Source organism: Anser anser (assembly GCF_964211835.1).
Source record: "Anser anser genome assembly, chromosome: 5".
NCBI classification, from domain to species: Eukaryota; Metazoa; Chordata; class Aves; order Anseriformes; family Anatidae; genus Anser; species Anser anser.
In genome coordinates, this window is record NC_139725.1 from 53,836,244 (window position 1) to 53,851,898 (window position 15,655).

Here is a 15,655-nt window from a genome sequence, read left to right on the forward strand (position 1 = left end):
TCAGGCAGATTAGAGAGAGAAAGAGAGAAAAGGAAAGCGCAAGGGAAAGAAAGAGGAAAATTTCTCAAAGGGCTAGCAAATCTCAGTAACCTTTTGACAAACGTGGTCTGAGTTCCAAGTTTGCGATGAAACCTGAAGCCAGGCAAGTTTCTTGTGATTTGGGGCTCTGCTATGAACATTTTGCACAGCTCCAGCTAAAAGGATCTGTCCTGCTGTGCTGCACTCTGTGCCCTGTGTGCAGTGCATTTGTCACTGTGCAGAACAGAGGAGGGGAGTACAGATCAAAGGCAGCAGAGAAAGATGGGCTCAGCAGCATCCGAGGATCAAGGTGCCCCTTCAAGTTTTTGTGTTTTTCTGTTTGTTGTTAAATATTTTTATTTGGGGGCAGATGGGGGAAAGATGTGGAGAAGAATCTGCAGCCCTCTAGTTCTGTGTTTTGCTGGTCTTTTCTGTCCTTTGCATGCTGTGCATCAGTCACTGCCCTAATGGCAATAGAGAAGCATGTCTGTGATCTTCACATACAGAAAATCAATCTGATTCCTTTCTGGATAAACACTTTTCTTCCAGAGCAGCCCAGCTCTAGAAGCCCATTTCCAAAAGAGTGTTTGTGGTGCTGGGAAGGAAGGATTTGGATTAATTTCCATTGCCCTGCTTATGTGCAGAGTTCTTCAGACAATCAGAAGCATCACCTGCAAATCTTCCTGACAGTACAATTTTGCCTGTAGCTATAAGGCTCAGTCATACACAACACGTATTCCTTCTAGTCTCTTTGCTCTTAGAACAGTGCTGGGCACATTTTCTGTTTGCATTATGCTTAATTCATAGACTCAGCATTTGGCATTGTTTGTAAGTCTATCATTATCTTTGTTCGTATTGACATCAAAAGCTTTCCTTCGTGTGTGTGTGTGTGTGTGTGTCTATGAGCTCGGTGGAGCCTCTCTATCAATCAAGCAAGCAAGCAGGCAATCAATCAACGTACAACTATCTGAAGCTGCTAAATACAACAAGCGAGCATGTCAGGCAGATACCTGGGTTCTAATTAGTACTAGGTATTATTCTAATTTCTCTGACTTGTTCTGTACTTCGTAGGACCTGGGGAAGTTCTTTGTCATTAACATGTCAATAAAGCGATACAAATGAGGCTGGAGGGAGATATCAGATCCCAGCACCACAATGTCAGCCCCAGTCTCTGATGCATTCTTCTGCTGGGGGGCAAAAGGGGGGAACGTACTTTCAGACGTAGTTGATCAAAGAAATATCATATACAATAGATTTTCTTTTCTTCACTCTAGTGGCTGGGTGGCCCATTGCGATTGATTGAATTTTATGAATTAAGTGAATAAGTGAACACACAATGACAAGGAGGTTGTATTACAAAAGCTAGGATGCCGGATTCTGCATCCCTTAAGCTGGTGTCAGTTGGGAATAATTCCTCTGGCAGGAATGGAGTTACCCTAGATTTCTTCTGAGGCAGCTTGGGTCTAGCCTGCTTTGTTTTTTGATGGCTGTAATTTTGTTTAATTATTTATGCTAAGACTTCATGTCATACTTTAAATGTACTGTGATATATTTTCTCAAGGTAGAGAAAATTTAGTAATATAGGTCATTACTGCAACATTAACACTATTGAATCTTTGGAGAGATGAGAGCCCACTGCTGATGGTGTGAAAATGATGAGGTATGTAGATTAGCATCAAGAAGGAGAAAAACATTCTACTGTAAAGGAGGGAAAAAACTATTCCTTTTAACATCTAGTGATATTTGCAAATATCAAAATCATATTTTTTGTGGAATTTGTATAAAGTAGAAGTAAAAATAAGGGAACATTTTAGAGATCTGAGATCCTGAAAATATATGTTTGGAATTAAATGAAATCATCTAAAAACTCTTTCCATTAAAATGTTCTTTCCCCTGCTCCCTGAAAATTTCTCCACTGCTTTGATGACAATGAAAAAAAAAAAAAAAAAGGAAAATAATACCAGAAATAAGAGCTTTGATGACTCTAGAATCTAGGTAAGCAAAATGATTTTGCTTGGTAGATTATAAATCTATATTCTTAGATGGTTGCATAACACAAGTAACTTTAAGGAAGAGCTGCTGTGTTCATGAGCTTTAGGGATCGTTTAAAGCATGAATGAACTGCTGCCATCTTCTGACTTTTCTGAGTTCTGCAAATTGAAAAGACAATATTCTACTGTAATCAAGTGCCCTGGGGAAAACACTTGTAGTGTTAGAACTTGGAGGTACCAAGGCTTTTAAAATCATTTTTAAAGATGATGGTGTATTCTGCAAGTATTTTTATATATATATATATATATAAATATATATATGTATGTTTAATTGGGGTTGGCTTACTTTGGTAGTTTACCATGAAGACAAGCTGATGAAAGTTTCCAACATTGCCTGAAAAAATGTTTCCTAACAAAAAATTAGAGTTTAATATGTTCCTCTACTGCCATATGGTAAATTATACTAAATCACTGGGCAATGCCTGTGTGTAAATGTGATGAAAACATGACTTAAGGAACTGGAGATAGTACTGAAATTAGGATGCCGTTTGATAGTGCAAGCGTTAAGGGAAGGTTCATACCTTACCCTTTCAGGGGAAAAAAAAAAAAAAGGAGAGGAGAGGAGAGGAGAGGAGAGGAGAGGAGAGGAGAGGAGAGGAGAGGAGAGGAGAGGAGAGGAGAGGAGAGGAGAGGAGAGGAGAGGAGAGGAGAGGAGAGGAGAGGAGAGGAGAGGAGAGGAGAGGAGAGGAGAGGAGAGGAGAGGAGAGGAGAGGAGAGGAGAGGAGAGGAGAGGAGAGGAGAGGAGAGGAGAGGAGAGGAGAGGAGAGGAGAGGAGAGGAGAGGAGAGGGGATAAATTAAACTTCTGGCTCAGAAAATCTGAATTTAAGCAATTTACTTTCAAAATTTTCACATGATTCCTTGGCTTTACGAGAAGCCAAAGCTGAAATCCTACTTCTGAGCATCCTCAGCCTTGGGGGCAGTTGAAAGGCAGAGCCAAATTCTTCAGCGCAAGCCCTTTTGAGTGTCACTGTCCATTTATTTATTTGTGTGTTTGTTTGATTGATTGATTATTTATTTTTTTCAGATGCAGTGTTTTTGCACATAGAGGCTGGATTCCTATTCGTTTGTTTATCAGTCTTCCATCCACCATCAGAGGACTACAGGGCTCTGCTAAAACTGATAGTTATTGCCTAGAAAGAAAAACTTTATGGGTAGCTTTCAGTGAAATATGGTTATTGCCTGGCATATTAGCGGCTGCTGGATTTGCTTTCCCTCCTGTGTGGACCCTTCTCAGGTAGGACTGCCTGAAGAAAGACTCCAGGCTGTCTGCAGACTGGCTATTCACGTGATTAGGGGGAGATATAAGGATATTCTCCTGGGAGAAATATGGTTTTGAGAAAGAGACTTCAGGTCAGGTAGGACATTTGATAGGACATTTTTGGCTGCCACCTCTCCGTTGTGTTCAGGACCAGCCATTCACAATGTTTATGGCTGATTTTGGAAAGGTCTCTGTACTCAGGCCCTAGGTCTGGGTATCTGGACACTGATTTTGGTAGCGGATGGGGGTAAGCCTGGTCACAACAGCAGGCATCTCCTTCCTCTGGTGAGGTGGCAAATTCCCCAGGCCTCCTAAGGTGCGCCTCCTCTCCCAGCAACATCTGCCCCTCTCAGGCCAGCCCTGCCTCTAAGTCTCGGTCACCCACCCTCCCTTTTTCCCTTCACCTGGGTTAAAAATGAGCAAAGTGCTATTCATCGTGCCTTTGTGCGGGTGGCTAGGAGCCCCTCGAGGCATGGTGACCTGCTCTCACCCTGGCAGCCTGCACCATCATGCCTACACAGTATTTACAGCTCTCCGGTGCCAGCCCCACTGCCAGCTGTGAGAGTGCCAACATACTTCCTCTCTATTGCCTGTGGAGAGCCACGAGACAAGAAGGCTTCTGCCTGTGTGCTGAACCGGTGTTGGCTTATGAAGCATATTTAACATCCAAAGGCCAGCTGTGCTCCGTTCCATCCCTGAAATCTCGAGCCGGTGAATAAAATGAATGAAATGTAAGTACTGCTTTATTAGCTTCTTTTATGTAGTCACCTCAGGCTGCACAGGTGTGCTAGGAGCTGTTGGGATGTTAGATGTATGCGCTCGGTACGTGGTTAAACGCTGCGGAGGCATTTCATCTCGGAAGCACCCGGTGAAGAAGAGAAGAGCTCCCCAGGGGCCAGGCTTGAAGTCCATTTGCCTACTCAGAGACTGCTGACCTGGGGCGTTCTGCGATGTAAGGCTGAAATATTGACCACATATGGTTGTCAAAAGTACTCTCTCCTTAGCCTTGGCTAAATACCAATGTGGGTAAATATATTTTACAAACTCATGTTCTTCTGATATGCTCCAAAAAAATATAGTATTTTCTTCTTCCTGTCTTAAACTACTGGCAGAGCTGCCTGAAACACCTGTACTCTCCCATCCCAGGGATGCCTGCAGCTTTTTTGTTCAGCTTCTCTGTTTGGAATGACCTTCCAAATACCTTAGCAGGTTTCCACATTACCTTTGGTTAGGAAAGGCATTTCTGCCACGTTATAAATCCTAACCCCAAGAGTCCCGAGGAGAATTTCATGTTATTAGATGATACCACTAAGGGATGAGAGTGACAGTTTTCCCATATGTTCTGTTTTTTTCCCCCCTATCTTGTGCCATTAAACTGGAGATCCAACTTTTTGTCATTCTCCCCAGGAACATGCACAGCTGCAGTCATCTCCACAGCTTCAGAAAGCGCCCAGTACTTGCTTGATGAGGGAAGCTCAGATTCCCTAGGACACCCTTGAAAATTTGTCTCCACCTGCCCAAGAAATTTAGCGTTCATGATACATCCTGCTGTTACTGACTATGAAACAAAAGAAACTGAGATTTTAGAACCAAAATACATTATTTTTCCCCCCAGCCTGACAAGTGTTTACTGCAAAATGTTTTTAACTATGCTCATTTCATTAATAAATTGAGCCTTCCTCAAGAAATCTGGCAAGATCTTGTGGTGATTTACAGCCCTCATTTGTAGCCGTGCAGACTCCGGTCTGTACAGCTAAGGACTAGCTGAGCAACCTTGCATGTTAGAGCTTCTGCACTTACAGCCTGCACCAGTGACTGAGCTCGGCACAACATCTGATGAACTTAGTCATACCAAGCCTGGATGAGGCAGAGACCCAAGACCCCAAGGTGGCCACAAGTCTCAGCTGGGCCAATTCAGAAGCAGATGCTGCCTATGAGAGTACAGCAACATTTCTAATGATGACAAGTCACAGCTTTGCTTTCCTTGTTCTCATCTCCAAGAGTAATTCCAATCCCAGGACGAATTTGTCAAAGAATTTGTCAAAAAAAAAAGAATTATTTCCCCCTGTGAAGACAACTATATTTAGATAGCTCTCAGCTTCTCCTGTTATGCTTTCCTACCAAACTCCTGTTCCTGTTCACCTTGGGGAAAAAAGATCTACTTCCTCTTCTATGAATGAAAAATGGTTGGTCTTTAATCAAGACCAAGCTTGATTCAAGCTTGGGTCACTTTGGGCGCTTGGGGTCCTGCTGCTGGGGAGCAGGGGTGAAAAGCTTCAGGAGTGACAAGTTGCGTGAACTCTCTGTCCCAGCTCCAGACCATCAGAAATTTCAACAGGAGGAAGACTTCTGCTTCAATGTGGTTTGCAAATAAGGGTGGGAGGTGTAATGGACATCTTCAGTTGCATACACCTTCGGTGCAAAAATGCAGTTGGTGACAATTTAGGAATTGCTATGAATAAATACTGATTCAGAATTGTCAAAGTAGTAAAACTGGAATTTCATTTGCTTATTCTGGAGGCTCAATTGCTTATTCTATTCCTTGAGAAAGTCTTTTACTGAACGGGAGGTTAACTTACATGTGATTGAATAACCCCTTGCTGATATATATATCTCTGTGTGTATACTATAAATAAGCACCTTGAAGATTAATATGTGTTTCTTTTTCCAGAAGATATTCCACAGTTGATGGCTCTTTTTACAAATCCCACCTACACCATAGCGTCACTCACTTATTTACCTCCATTTGGAATAAATGTATACTTGGAATATCTTAAAACATAGCTTATACACAAAGTTGTCCTGCAGAGACTGACTGAAACTTAATTGCAAGAATTTGAGTTCTATGACTGCAACTCAATTCATACATTAAACGCAGGTGGAAAGGAAATCCACACTGCTAAGCACAAAGTGCTCCACTAGGACTGGATTGAACCTACATGGTGCAGTGTCAGTGTTAGAAGTGTGATGAGTTAAATTAATTCCTATCTTTGAAATACAGAAAAATTTAGGCTTTGACCATTTCTACTTTCCATGGATGTAAATAGAAGTGTATTAAAGTTGTGACTAACATCTCTCAGGGTCAATTTGCTCCAGAATTAAATGGGTTTGTTCTATCATTTTTTAACTCAAGGATCTTTTCCTTCTTATGCTGGTAAGAGGACAGCAAAGAGTAGCATGGTGTCCTGGCAGCAGAGGACCCTCTAGCTTATGATGGTCTTGATTCTATCTTCCATGGTCTTACTCAGCCCTGGCTCAGTCCAGTTTCAGTCTTACAACAGCATAAACCAGGGAGCCCAAGGCTCAGTTGTTGGCCAGTATAAAGACTGGCTAGGAGGTTGAAATGATAGTCTGGATTTGGGGAGGAGAAATAATTTGGGAAAATATCTAAGACTTGGCTGTTGCCTTGCTTGATGTTTAGCCAGTAGAAAACCAAAGATCATGGGGGACGTCGTGTATTTTTGATAATCAGTGCGCTGCTGTAGAGTTTTATACCAACTGCATTGTCTTCACTGGGCTTTTAACTAGACTCAGACTGCATATTATAAATTGATTACTCAAAGGACATGGGGGAGACTGTAAACATCATGAGTGGTAACCTTGGGCCAGCAAACATACATGCAGTTCTCTAGCTTTCTCTGGAGCTTCACAGTCTTCTGGGTGGGCAAAGTGATCTGCTTACCAATGACCCCAAACAGATTGTGAAAAGAAACAATAGGACTGAAAAGCTTTGTGCACATGGGAAATAATTAAGACATTAAAAAATTGTTCTCTACGTGTTATGTGAGAATGATTCCTCCCCCTCACTTTCCAGTGCACTGGGGAGATAGTAGCTGTAAGAGAAAGCCAATGGGTTTTTGGTTTGTGTGCTTGCTTTCAAATTGCAGTCTGAAATGTTTCTTTAATTAAATCCAAAGGAAAGAAGTTGCATTATTGATTTCCCCATAGATGTTTCTGGTTGATACGAAGGCAGTACAAGCCTCTTGACCTCTTCAGAGGCTAACTTCAGGCACCTTCCCTGCGGCTTCTTCTTATATTGCTGGAGACAGATGCAAGCTATGAAGCAGATATCAAAAAGTTGCAGAGCTCTAAGTGTTCTTCTCTATCCTGGTACATGGGCAAATAGCAGCATGAACTGTTGGCTTTAACAAACTCTAAATCCAAGCAAATGTATGAGTGCAGCACAGGAACTTTTATCACTTTCCTGTCTGCCCCATATACTGCTACCTGCTTTGTCTGTCCCTGAGGGCATCACCACCCCGTGCCTGGTGTTTGGGTCTTGTCTGGTAATTGTCTTTTAATTATTTTTTCTTAATCTCTCTCCTGATCCTCACCTGTGCTGGAGGGGCAAAGCTGTAAACTGAGTGAGTCTCAGTGCCGCAAAATCATCTGAGAAACAACTGTTCTTACAGCACTTCTGACAGGATAAAAAGCAGAAAAGCAATAGATATTTTCAGATTAATTTTGCAGTTCCTGTTGTTGCAGGCCAAAGTTACTTGGACAGCCCACAGAGCCATCTGTACCTCAGAGTGCTTACCTGAACTGAACTGTCACATTTTTTTAAATTTTATTTCAGGCTCGTGATTAGCTTTGAACAGAGCTTTGTCATGTTTAGGCAGGGTAGGCAAGGACATAGCTGTTGGCTTAGTCTGTCTCTGCCACCTTTAACAGGCAGGGGATGAACCTGTCATGGTCTGGTTTCCCTCAACGTATCCTGTGACAGTTATTTGTTAGTCCTGTTACTTTTGACCCTCTGACAGCAACTCCTGCTCCTGGTTATTGCCAAACAGGAATTATAAATTAGTCATTAGAAACCCAGAGACGATGATTGTTTTGTAAAGAATCAGCACCATGAGTGCACATTTGCATACACGCTTTTGATTTTTCGGTGAAAGCTTTTTCAGTCCATCATTCCTCCAGATTGTGAACCCCAATTGTTGAAGAATCTCTTAAAGATCTGAAACTAATCTTCCAGAGACCTTCTCTGGAGCCTGCTGTATTAGAAGGGAATTTACAGAGGAATACATTAGAAGATCTTACAACCAGCATTGACTTGCAAGGAATCAGGCTTTAAAAGCAAAACTATTGTTCAATGCTGCCAAAATTCATTCATTCTTGCAAAGCCTCAGATTTTCTTGCTGCAGCACATTCATTCTTAAATGTCAGACTCCATGCACACAGCCCAGTTTGGTATTTGTATGATGAACACAGCAAACCAATGCTCCTTAATATAGTTGCAGCCTTGTGATGGGATTATTTCCCTTGTGAAAAAGCAGGATATTAAGTCCATTAAAAGATACATGAAGTATGGCAGGTGCACAGCAATTTTGCAAGACTGAGGGAAAAATGATACCTTGATATGCTGAGTTGAGACCTTTTCTAATTTTTGACAGTTTACATTTCTGAGGTATTTGGTAAAAAGCATCTTTGGTTAGCACCACTGGAGCCAATTCAGCTCTCAGAAATGTGGGTGTAGATCTGGAGTAATTCCATTCTGAACAAGAGAGCTCCTGCAGATGCACTCTAGACCTGCTGTCACGCAGGTGACACAATGGAACAAGGCTGAGAGGAATCCAGCTCACGAAACTGTGATTGCCAATGGCTGGGGCATTGACAAGTTTATCCTCAAGGGACTCACAACTGGTGAGGTGAGGGACCCACTTTCTGGGAGGGAAGGACCCTATTTCAGACTCACCTTGTAAGAAACAATCTGAAATAGGGACCTTGTGCAGAGCCGTACAAGACTTTGAACGTAAAGGGGGTTTGTGCCAGTGGTCCCACTCTGCCTGGTGGGGAAGTGAGGCACACAGACAGAAGTTGCTCCAGGACAATGGAAAGCCTTGAGCAGAGGGAGGACCAGAGCCTGATTTGGAGAGTGACGCCGGTGCATTAGCTGTATTGGAAGGAAACGCTGAGATAGATGTGTACAAAACAATTGGCTGGGGTTTTGAGTACGGTTGGGCAAACTCTTAGCAGGACAGGAAGAGTGTATGTGTGTGGGTATCGAGAAATGATTGTTTTATGTGTTTCCCAACCTCAAAATTCATGCCAAGTTTCAGGCTGCCATTCAGCCAAGTTTCCATTCTTCCACCACCCCCTTCCCAAAACAAAGTCAGGTTAGCAATAAGGTGATGCAGCTTCCCACTTGCCGGGGCCTGATTCTGCAAGCCCATCCATAGAGGCAGCCACTGGCTTCGGTGGGGGGCATAGAAGCAAAGTGAGTGTTTTGGGGAAGGAAGGAAGGAAAGTGAGTGTTCTGGGGAGGAGGGGTCCTCAGCTTGAAGGTGCTGCCATGCTTAGACAGCCCTACACATGGTAAGAGACAGCAGCACTTTCTAGCAGCATCCTCTCCGCCCCACTGCCCCTTAACTTTCTGTGGATCAGCACATCATCCAAGCCTTGATTTTCCCTTCGCAGACAGAGTTGGAGTGGTGTATCGCTCTATGCCCTCTCCATCTCGCGGTAGCTGCCTCTCGCCTCTACCATCTTGCTATGGCATTCACGACTCTTGTCCAAGCCTAGCAGCTGGATTTTGGCAGCTTTCCAGGCACTTCCGCTAATGCAACCCGAAGTTAGCGCAGGTTTTCTCATGAGGTTTGGGATGCTGCTGGACTCAGGGATGCTCGCTTTTCCCGACTGCCCTTGTCCAAGACTTCAGCTTTAATTCTGGGTCGTTCACATCTCTGGAGTGGTTAAAACTGGGGCCTGTGTGCTTCTCCCTGATTATGTATCACACCAACATTTCATCAGAGCAAGGCACAGCTCTGGTGATGTATGACACTAGCGCATCATCAGTCAGCCATCGCAATAATGATGCATTAGTGTAATATGCCTTCAGGATGGAGTTGTACTGATGATGTATTTTCACAAAGATGGAGTCCCAGAGAAAAGAAACAGTCTGGAGCTAATTCAGTATGAACATGGCCACTGAGAGCATACAGTGTGCAGCTGATTGGGATAAGAAGGATGACTTTACATCACCCACTCTGACCCTGATTCTTTCTTTTTCCATTTTAATCTTTTCTTCTTCTTTCCCCCTTCCTGTCTTCATTTCTCCTCTACTAGCACTTTTCTTTTCTTACTCTTTGTTCCTCATTCTCTTCTTTCTCTCTCTCTCCTTCTTTCTTTCTTTCTTTCTTTCTTTCTTTCTTTCTTTCTTTCTTTCTTTCTTTCTTTCTTTTTTTCTTCTCTTTTTTTTTTTTCACACTGGTGACTCTCATGGCCACTGGCTTTATTCATATATTCTTGTCTCTCACAGTCTGACCTTGTGTCATGCTGTATAACTTAATATTATCCCACTAGAAACTTTTTCCCCCCTCTGAGTGAGATAATATTAAGGTGACCTGTAAGTGCAATAGATAAAAATCTCCAGGCCATCTAGGCAGTGACATTAAAAATCATCACAACCCTTAAGTGATGGAGGGGGGGAAATCTTATGGGATCTTTTCTTGGCAAAGGCAGCAAATGTGGGCTGAGGAGTGGCTACCCCTGGGATTTCTCATAGCCTTCAGCTTCTGGAAGATGAGAAGTGTGTTAACCCATTCACACAGCTAACAATATTAAAACAACAAACAGTGCTCAATCAAACCCAGCTTGTCATCTTTCATTGGATAAAAAGTAACCTTTCTAATAAGCATTTCAACTAATAAAGACTACAAAAGTAATTATGCTATTAGCTTGCTAGCCCCTGACACACAGACATTCATTTCAAAGTAACTTTCCTGCAGTGTTTATACCTAGACAATTGAATGACGGAAAGATATTATACCGAGACCAAACATAAATAAAATTGGCTTCAGTCTCGTCTGGAATTCAGGCTATACATGGAACTCAGATAATGCCCTCAGTCTAGTACTAACATGTTGTTAGCATCCAGCTCAAGATTAGATGAATTCTAGGAATTTGATCTTTCAACACTTTCAAATGTATATTCTGTGAAATAAAGCATTTTGCAATACCTTTGATACCAAAGTGTTTTGGAATAAATACTCACCACAGAAAATGCAAAAGACCTTTTGTGACATTTAGAGTTATTTTCAATTTTTGTTATTACTTTATGACTTATTTATTAGTAGTTAGTTATTCAAAGTACACTAACAGGCAGAGATTCCAATCAGGACATGGCAACCCACTGTGAAAGGACCAGGGCACACACACTTAACAAAAAGACAGCTCTTGCTACGACTCCTAATCACAGTGCAAGGCAGGATTTTTCTTTATGTGTAGAGTGAGTTAAAATCTTCTGAAAAATGCAGTGGCTTGTAACCCTGGTGGCTGAAGTCATCTGTTTATTCATGTATAACTCAGGCACATCAGCGTGCCTCAGCACTGAGCTGAACTGACACAACAAGTGTTGATTTTCCATGTCTGGCTGGTGGCCTCTCTGCTAGAAAAGCCACTAAGCAGGTCAACTGTAGAGACATGCAGAAAATGGACAGCAGCTTCCCTTACTCATTACATAGCCTACCATGCTCACTGCAGGCAGGAACAGGAAGCAGTGACCTGCAAGCTCGATGTAGTTCTGCTCTTGTTGCTCCAAATTCATTTCCAGATAATTTGTTTGGGTGGGAAACCGTAATATCATTGGTATTGATGTCTTGCTTTTGATTTAATTCCAACATGAGCTTGCTCATTTTCTGCTCATCCAGTTGTAAAGCCAGGTATTTTTACTCCCATTTCACAGGTAGGGAAATTGAAGCAAATTTAATTGACATACTCCAAGTCATAAATGGAAAGAGGAGCATGGAGTGGCTTAGAAGTAGGCGTCTGCTAATCTTAAGCACCAATTCTGCTTCAGCACTGGAAAGCCAATTCTGCATTTAGCTCTTACCCTTCTGAAACACAGCTTCTGTATATCTATTCATTAAGTATCAGCATGAATAATCTTGCATTTCTTTGATGTTCTTTTCCCATAAACTGTCATGAGTTCCTCTACCAGTATTAGGTCATAAAGGTTTGGCTTGCACAATAAATGCTGCCATATATAGCTAAGAGATGATCTTTGTTGCTCTCTAGCACCAAAGCCCTAATTGGCTGGTGAGATTGATTAACATGTGAAGCAAAGCTAAGGTCTTTAATCAATCTGAGAAGTCATTTATTGAGAGTATATGACAAAGCCATAAAGGTTATTGCAAATGACATATTTTAATATTAAAACCAGAACCTTCTCCCTTTGTGGAGGTTTGAATATGCTTTTTCCCCCTGTTTATAATAAATTAAGATTAAAATTAAATAGATACAAAATAAAAGGATGAGTTCAGGAATGTGTGCCTCTTTATCATTAGTCAGTAATCTCCAGAGCACTGAAATTCCTTGCTCAGAATGCCTCAGAGCCCAGCCTAAGGTTCATTCACCCCAACTAACACCTACTATCACTCCGAAGTGGTTACTTATCATCATGTCTAATCTTGATGAGAAATTGGAAAGCACTATGCACACTATTCTCGTTTCTCTCTTTGTAGCAGTAAGGCTGAATAAAGTATAGGTGGTTACAAGAAATGTCGGTCTCGGTGTATAAAGCAGTCATATGCTGAGGGCTGATCCCCTGCTCTGGCAGGCAGCAGGGAACATTTATCCTGCATAGATATCAGATTCAGAATGGATCCTCAGGGAAGGTTGGGGGTTGTAAAGATAAACCTGTTCCTAAATCTGAAAGCTCAGCCTGAGACTACAGTTCTGTGTAAGGAAGGGCTGTGCCAAGAGATTGCATAAGCATCTGACAGCTTGCTAGCTGGATGAAACAGAGAAAGACACCTCTTGGGTGATCTAACATATAGATAGTTATAATTATGTTTTTCTATTTCTATCCACCTGTCTTGAAATTGAGTAACTATGCTGTTAAATTTGGATTGCATTAAAAGCAGTCTTCTTTGCATTTACCTTAACATTTGCCTTATGTTAACAACGATTTTAGAGGAACTGGAAGTCATCCCTTTGAAAGGACTTGGCAGTCCCCAAAATTAGAGTCCAGGACCAATACCTAGGATTATCTCATAGGCAGAGGTGCACAAGACTGCTTAGCGAGTTGTAGTTCAGGTCCTCAGGGACACCCAGACACACCTTGTCCATTGCTCCTCTTGGCTCAGGAGCTTTTCCAAAGGACCAGGGCAGAAAACAACTGCCAGCATAAGAATCTCCTGGTATTTATTGTAATTCCAAATTTGGCATTTTCAGTTTTGCTTTGACTACAGATTTCTTACCTTGTAGTTTTTTGTTTGTTGAGCTGCTCTTCAGCTCCTTTTCAGTCACCTCAGGTGAAATGAAAGGCCAGTCACATTCAACATCAAGCAAAACTGTCATAACGAGGATTTCCAGGATGGTTCAGAACAAGCCCAAGCTCACCTCCAAGTGCAGATAATATGAAACAGGAAGAAGCCAAGTGAGATTTTCACATATCTTGCAAAGAATAAGAAATTTAATTCTGCAAAATTTGCAACCTTGATTGTCAGATGTGGAAACTGAGGCACAGAGAAATCTGCATTTTTTCCCCTCTTACCAGGCCAAAAAAAAAAAAAAAAAAAGGCACAGGAAATCCAAATGTCTGAAATGCTGCTCAGAAACTTTGGCCATGAGACTGACCTCCTTTTTACTTTTTGCTAATGCGAGACACTGACATGTAGAAGAAGCAACTTTAAATTCATGTCCGCAGCATTGAAGCAATGTGCATAAGAAGTGAGGATTTCCACCGGCAATTGAGTGATCTGGCACAGAAAGACGTAAGTGAAAGACCTGCTATTTATTGCCAGAAAGCCAGTGCTTGACCTAAGAAGGCTAAAACCCATATCTTTGGTTTCTCTGGCCAATGTAAAAGTCTCCTAAAAAAAAAAAAAGGAAAAAAAAAAAAAGAAAAGGCCAGCATCAGATAAGAAAGGAGATGTGTGACTTTGTTTCTAATGATGGAGTCTGTACGACCCTTAATGACCTTCTCCCATCTTTGGGCTCTCCCTGTCCTGAGGAGCAACAGATGCATAGCTAGGCAGGCTAAATCAGGGCCAACAGCACAGCAAGATGGCTAGGGAAAGGACGTTTTTTTCAGATGCTAAACCTGATCATCTGTCTTTTATTGTGCAGGAGTGTCATAATGAGGGAAGTGGGCATACAGAAATTAGAGATGGGAAAGGCTATCAGGTCATCGTGTCCATCCTCCTTACAATGAGAGAGGCTCTGAAAGAAATACAGTATTAATGCAGGGCCAAAGAACAGAAGAAAAGACAGGAATTAAGTGAAATAAGTTCCAAAAGCATTAGTGGATGTTACAGGTAATACAAGTTAATAAGTAACATTAAGGCAGATGTGGCCATTAATTGACCATTTAGATTTGTGTGTGTGTGTGAAGTTATTAATGACAGCCAAGTTCTAATATATCCTGGCCATGTCCACAGTAAAAGTCAGAAAGAGTCTTCATTCAATAGGATAATGAGGCAGTTAATGGATGATCTGGCTATTTGATCTGTATTTTTAGTGCTTTTAAATAGAATAAGTATAATATGGTAAATATAGCTGATATCCAGCAAGTGAAGAGGGAGAGGGAGAAAGATGACATTTCTTTGTAGGGAAAAGGGCTAAAGGCATTACTTCAAAGTTCACACTGTGCTCAAGAGTGGCAGGAGACACGGAGGGGAGGATGTATCACATGAAGTACTGCACTCTGTGAGCCTTTATTGCAGTGCAGAGCTTGGCTCCAGACATCACCAGGGAAGAATTGCACCCTGATCTAGTTCATCGTACCAGGGTTTGCTGCAAGGCGCCAGTATCTGCCAAAGAGCAGGGGGCTGCTGTCTGCTGTAGCTTGGGTGACCATGCCCAAAACACCTCAAAACAGCTAAGGAGCATCCCACAAGGTCTATCCAGCTGTTACCAGCTCTCAAGAACATCTTTGATAGAAGAAACAAACCAAACCCCCAAAACTTTGTTATGGTGCTGGCTGCACCCAGTCTGTGACTGTAGGTGACACAGCCCATACCCTGTTCGTGAACAGAAGGCTTGTGCTGCTTGTTTCGTGGTCTTAGAAATTTGCAGAGGCGCTGCTGTCACCACCACAGCACCACCTCCACAGTCCCAAAGTGCTCTGTCCCGTCAGCCATCCCCAACCATGTTCTCCAGGCAGATGCCCTGAGCTCCTTGACATGCACCGGGATAGCCTGAGCTCAGCAGTGCAGGATCAGCTCCGCTGGAACGTGCAGGACTGTGAGACAGGAAAGCAAATCTTCCAGTGTGCAGACACAGCCAATGTTCATTGGAAGTAAATAGCATGAAGCCACTGGGTATAACGTGTCCAGACTTCGGGTGTGACTGGGAGCAGGAAAAATGCACGCACAGAAGAAAGGT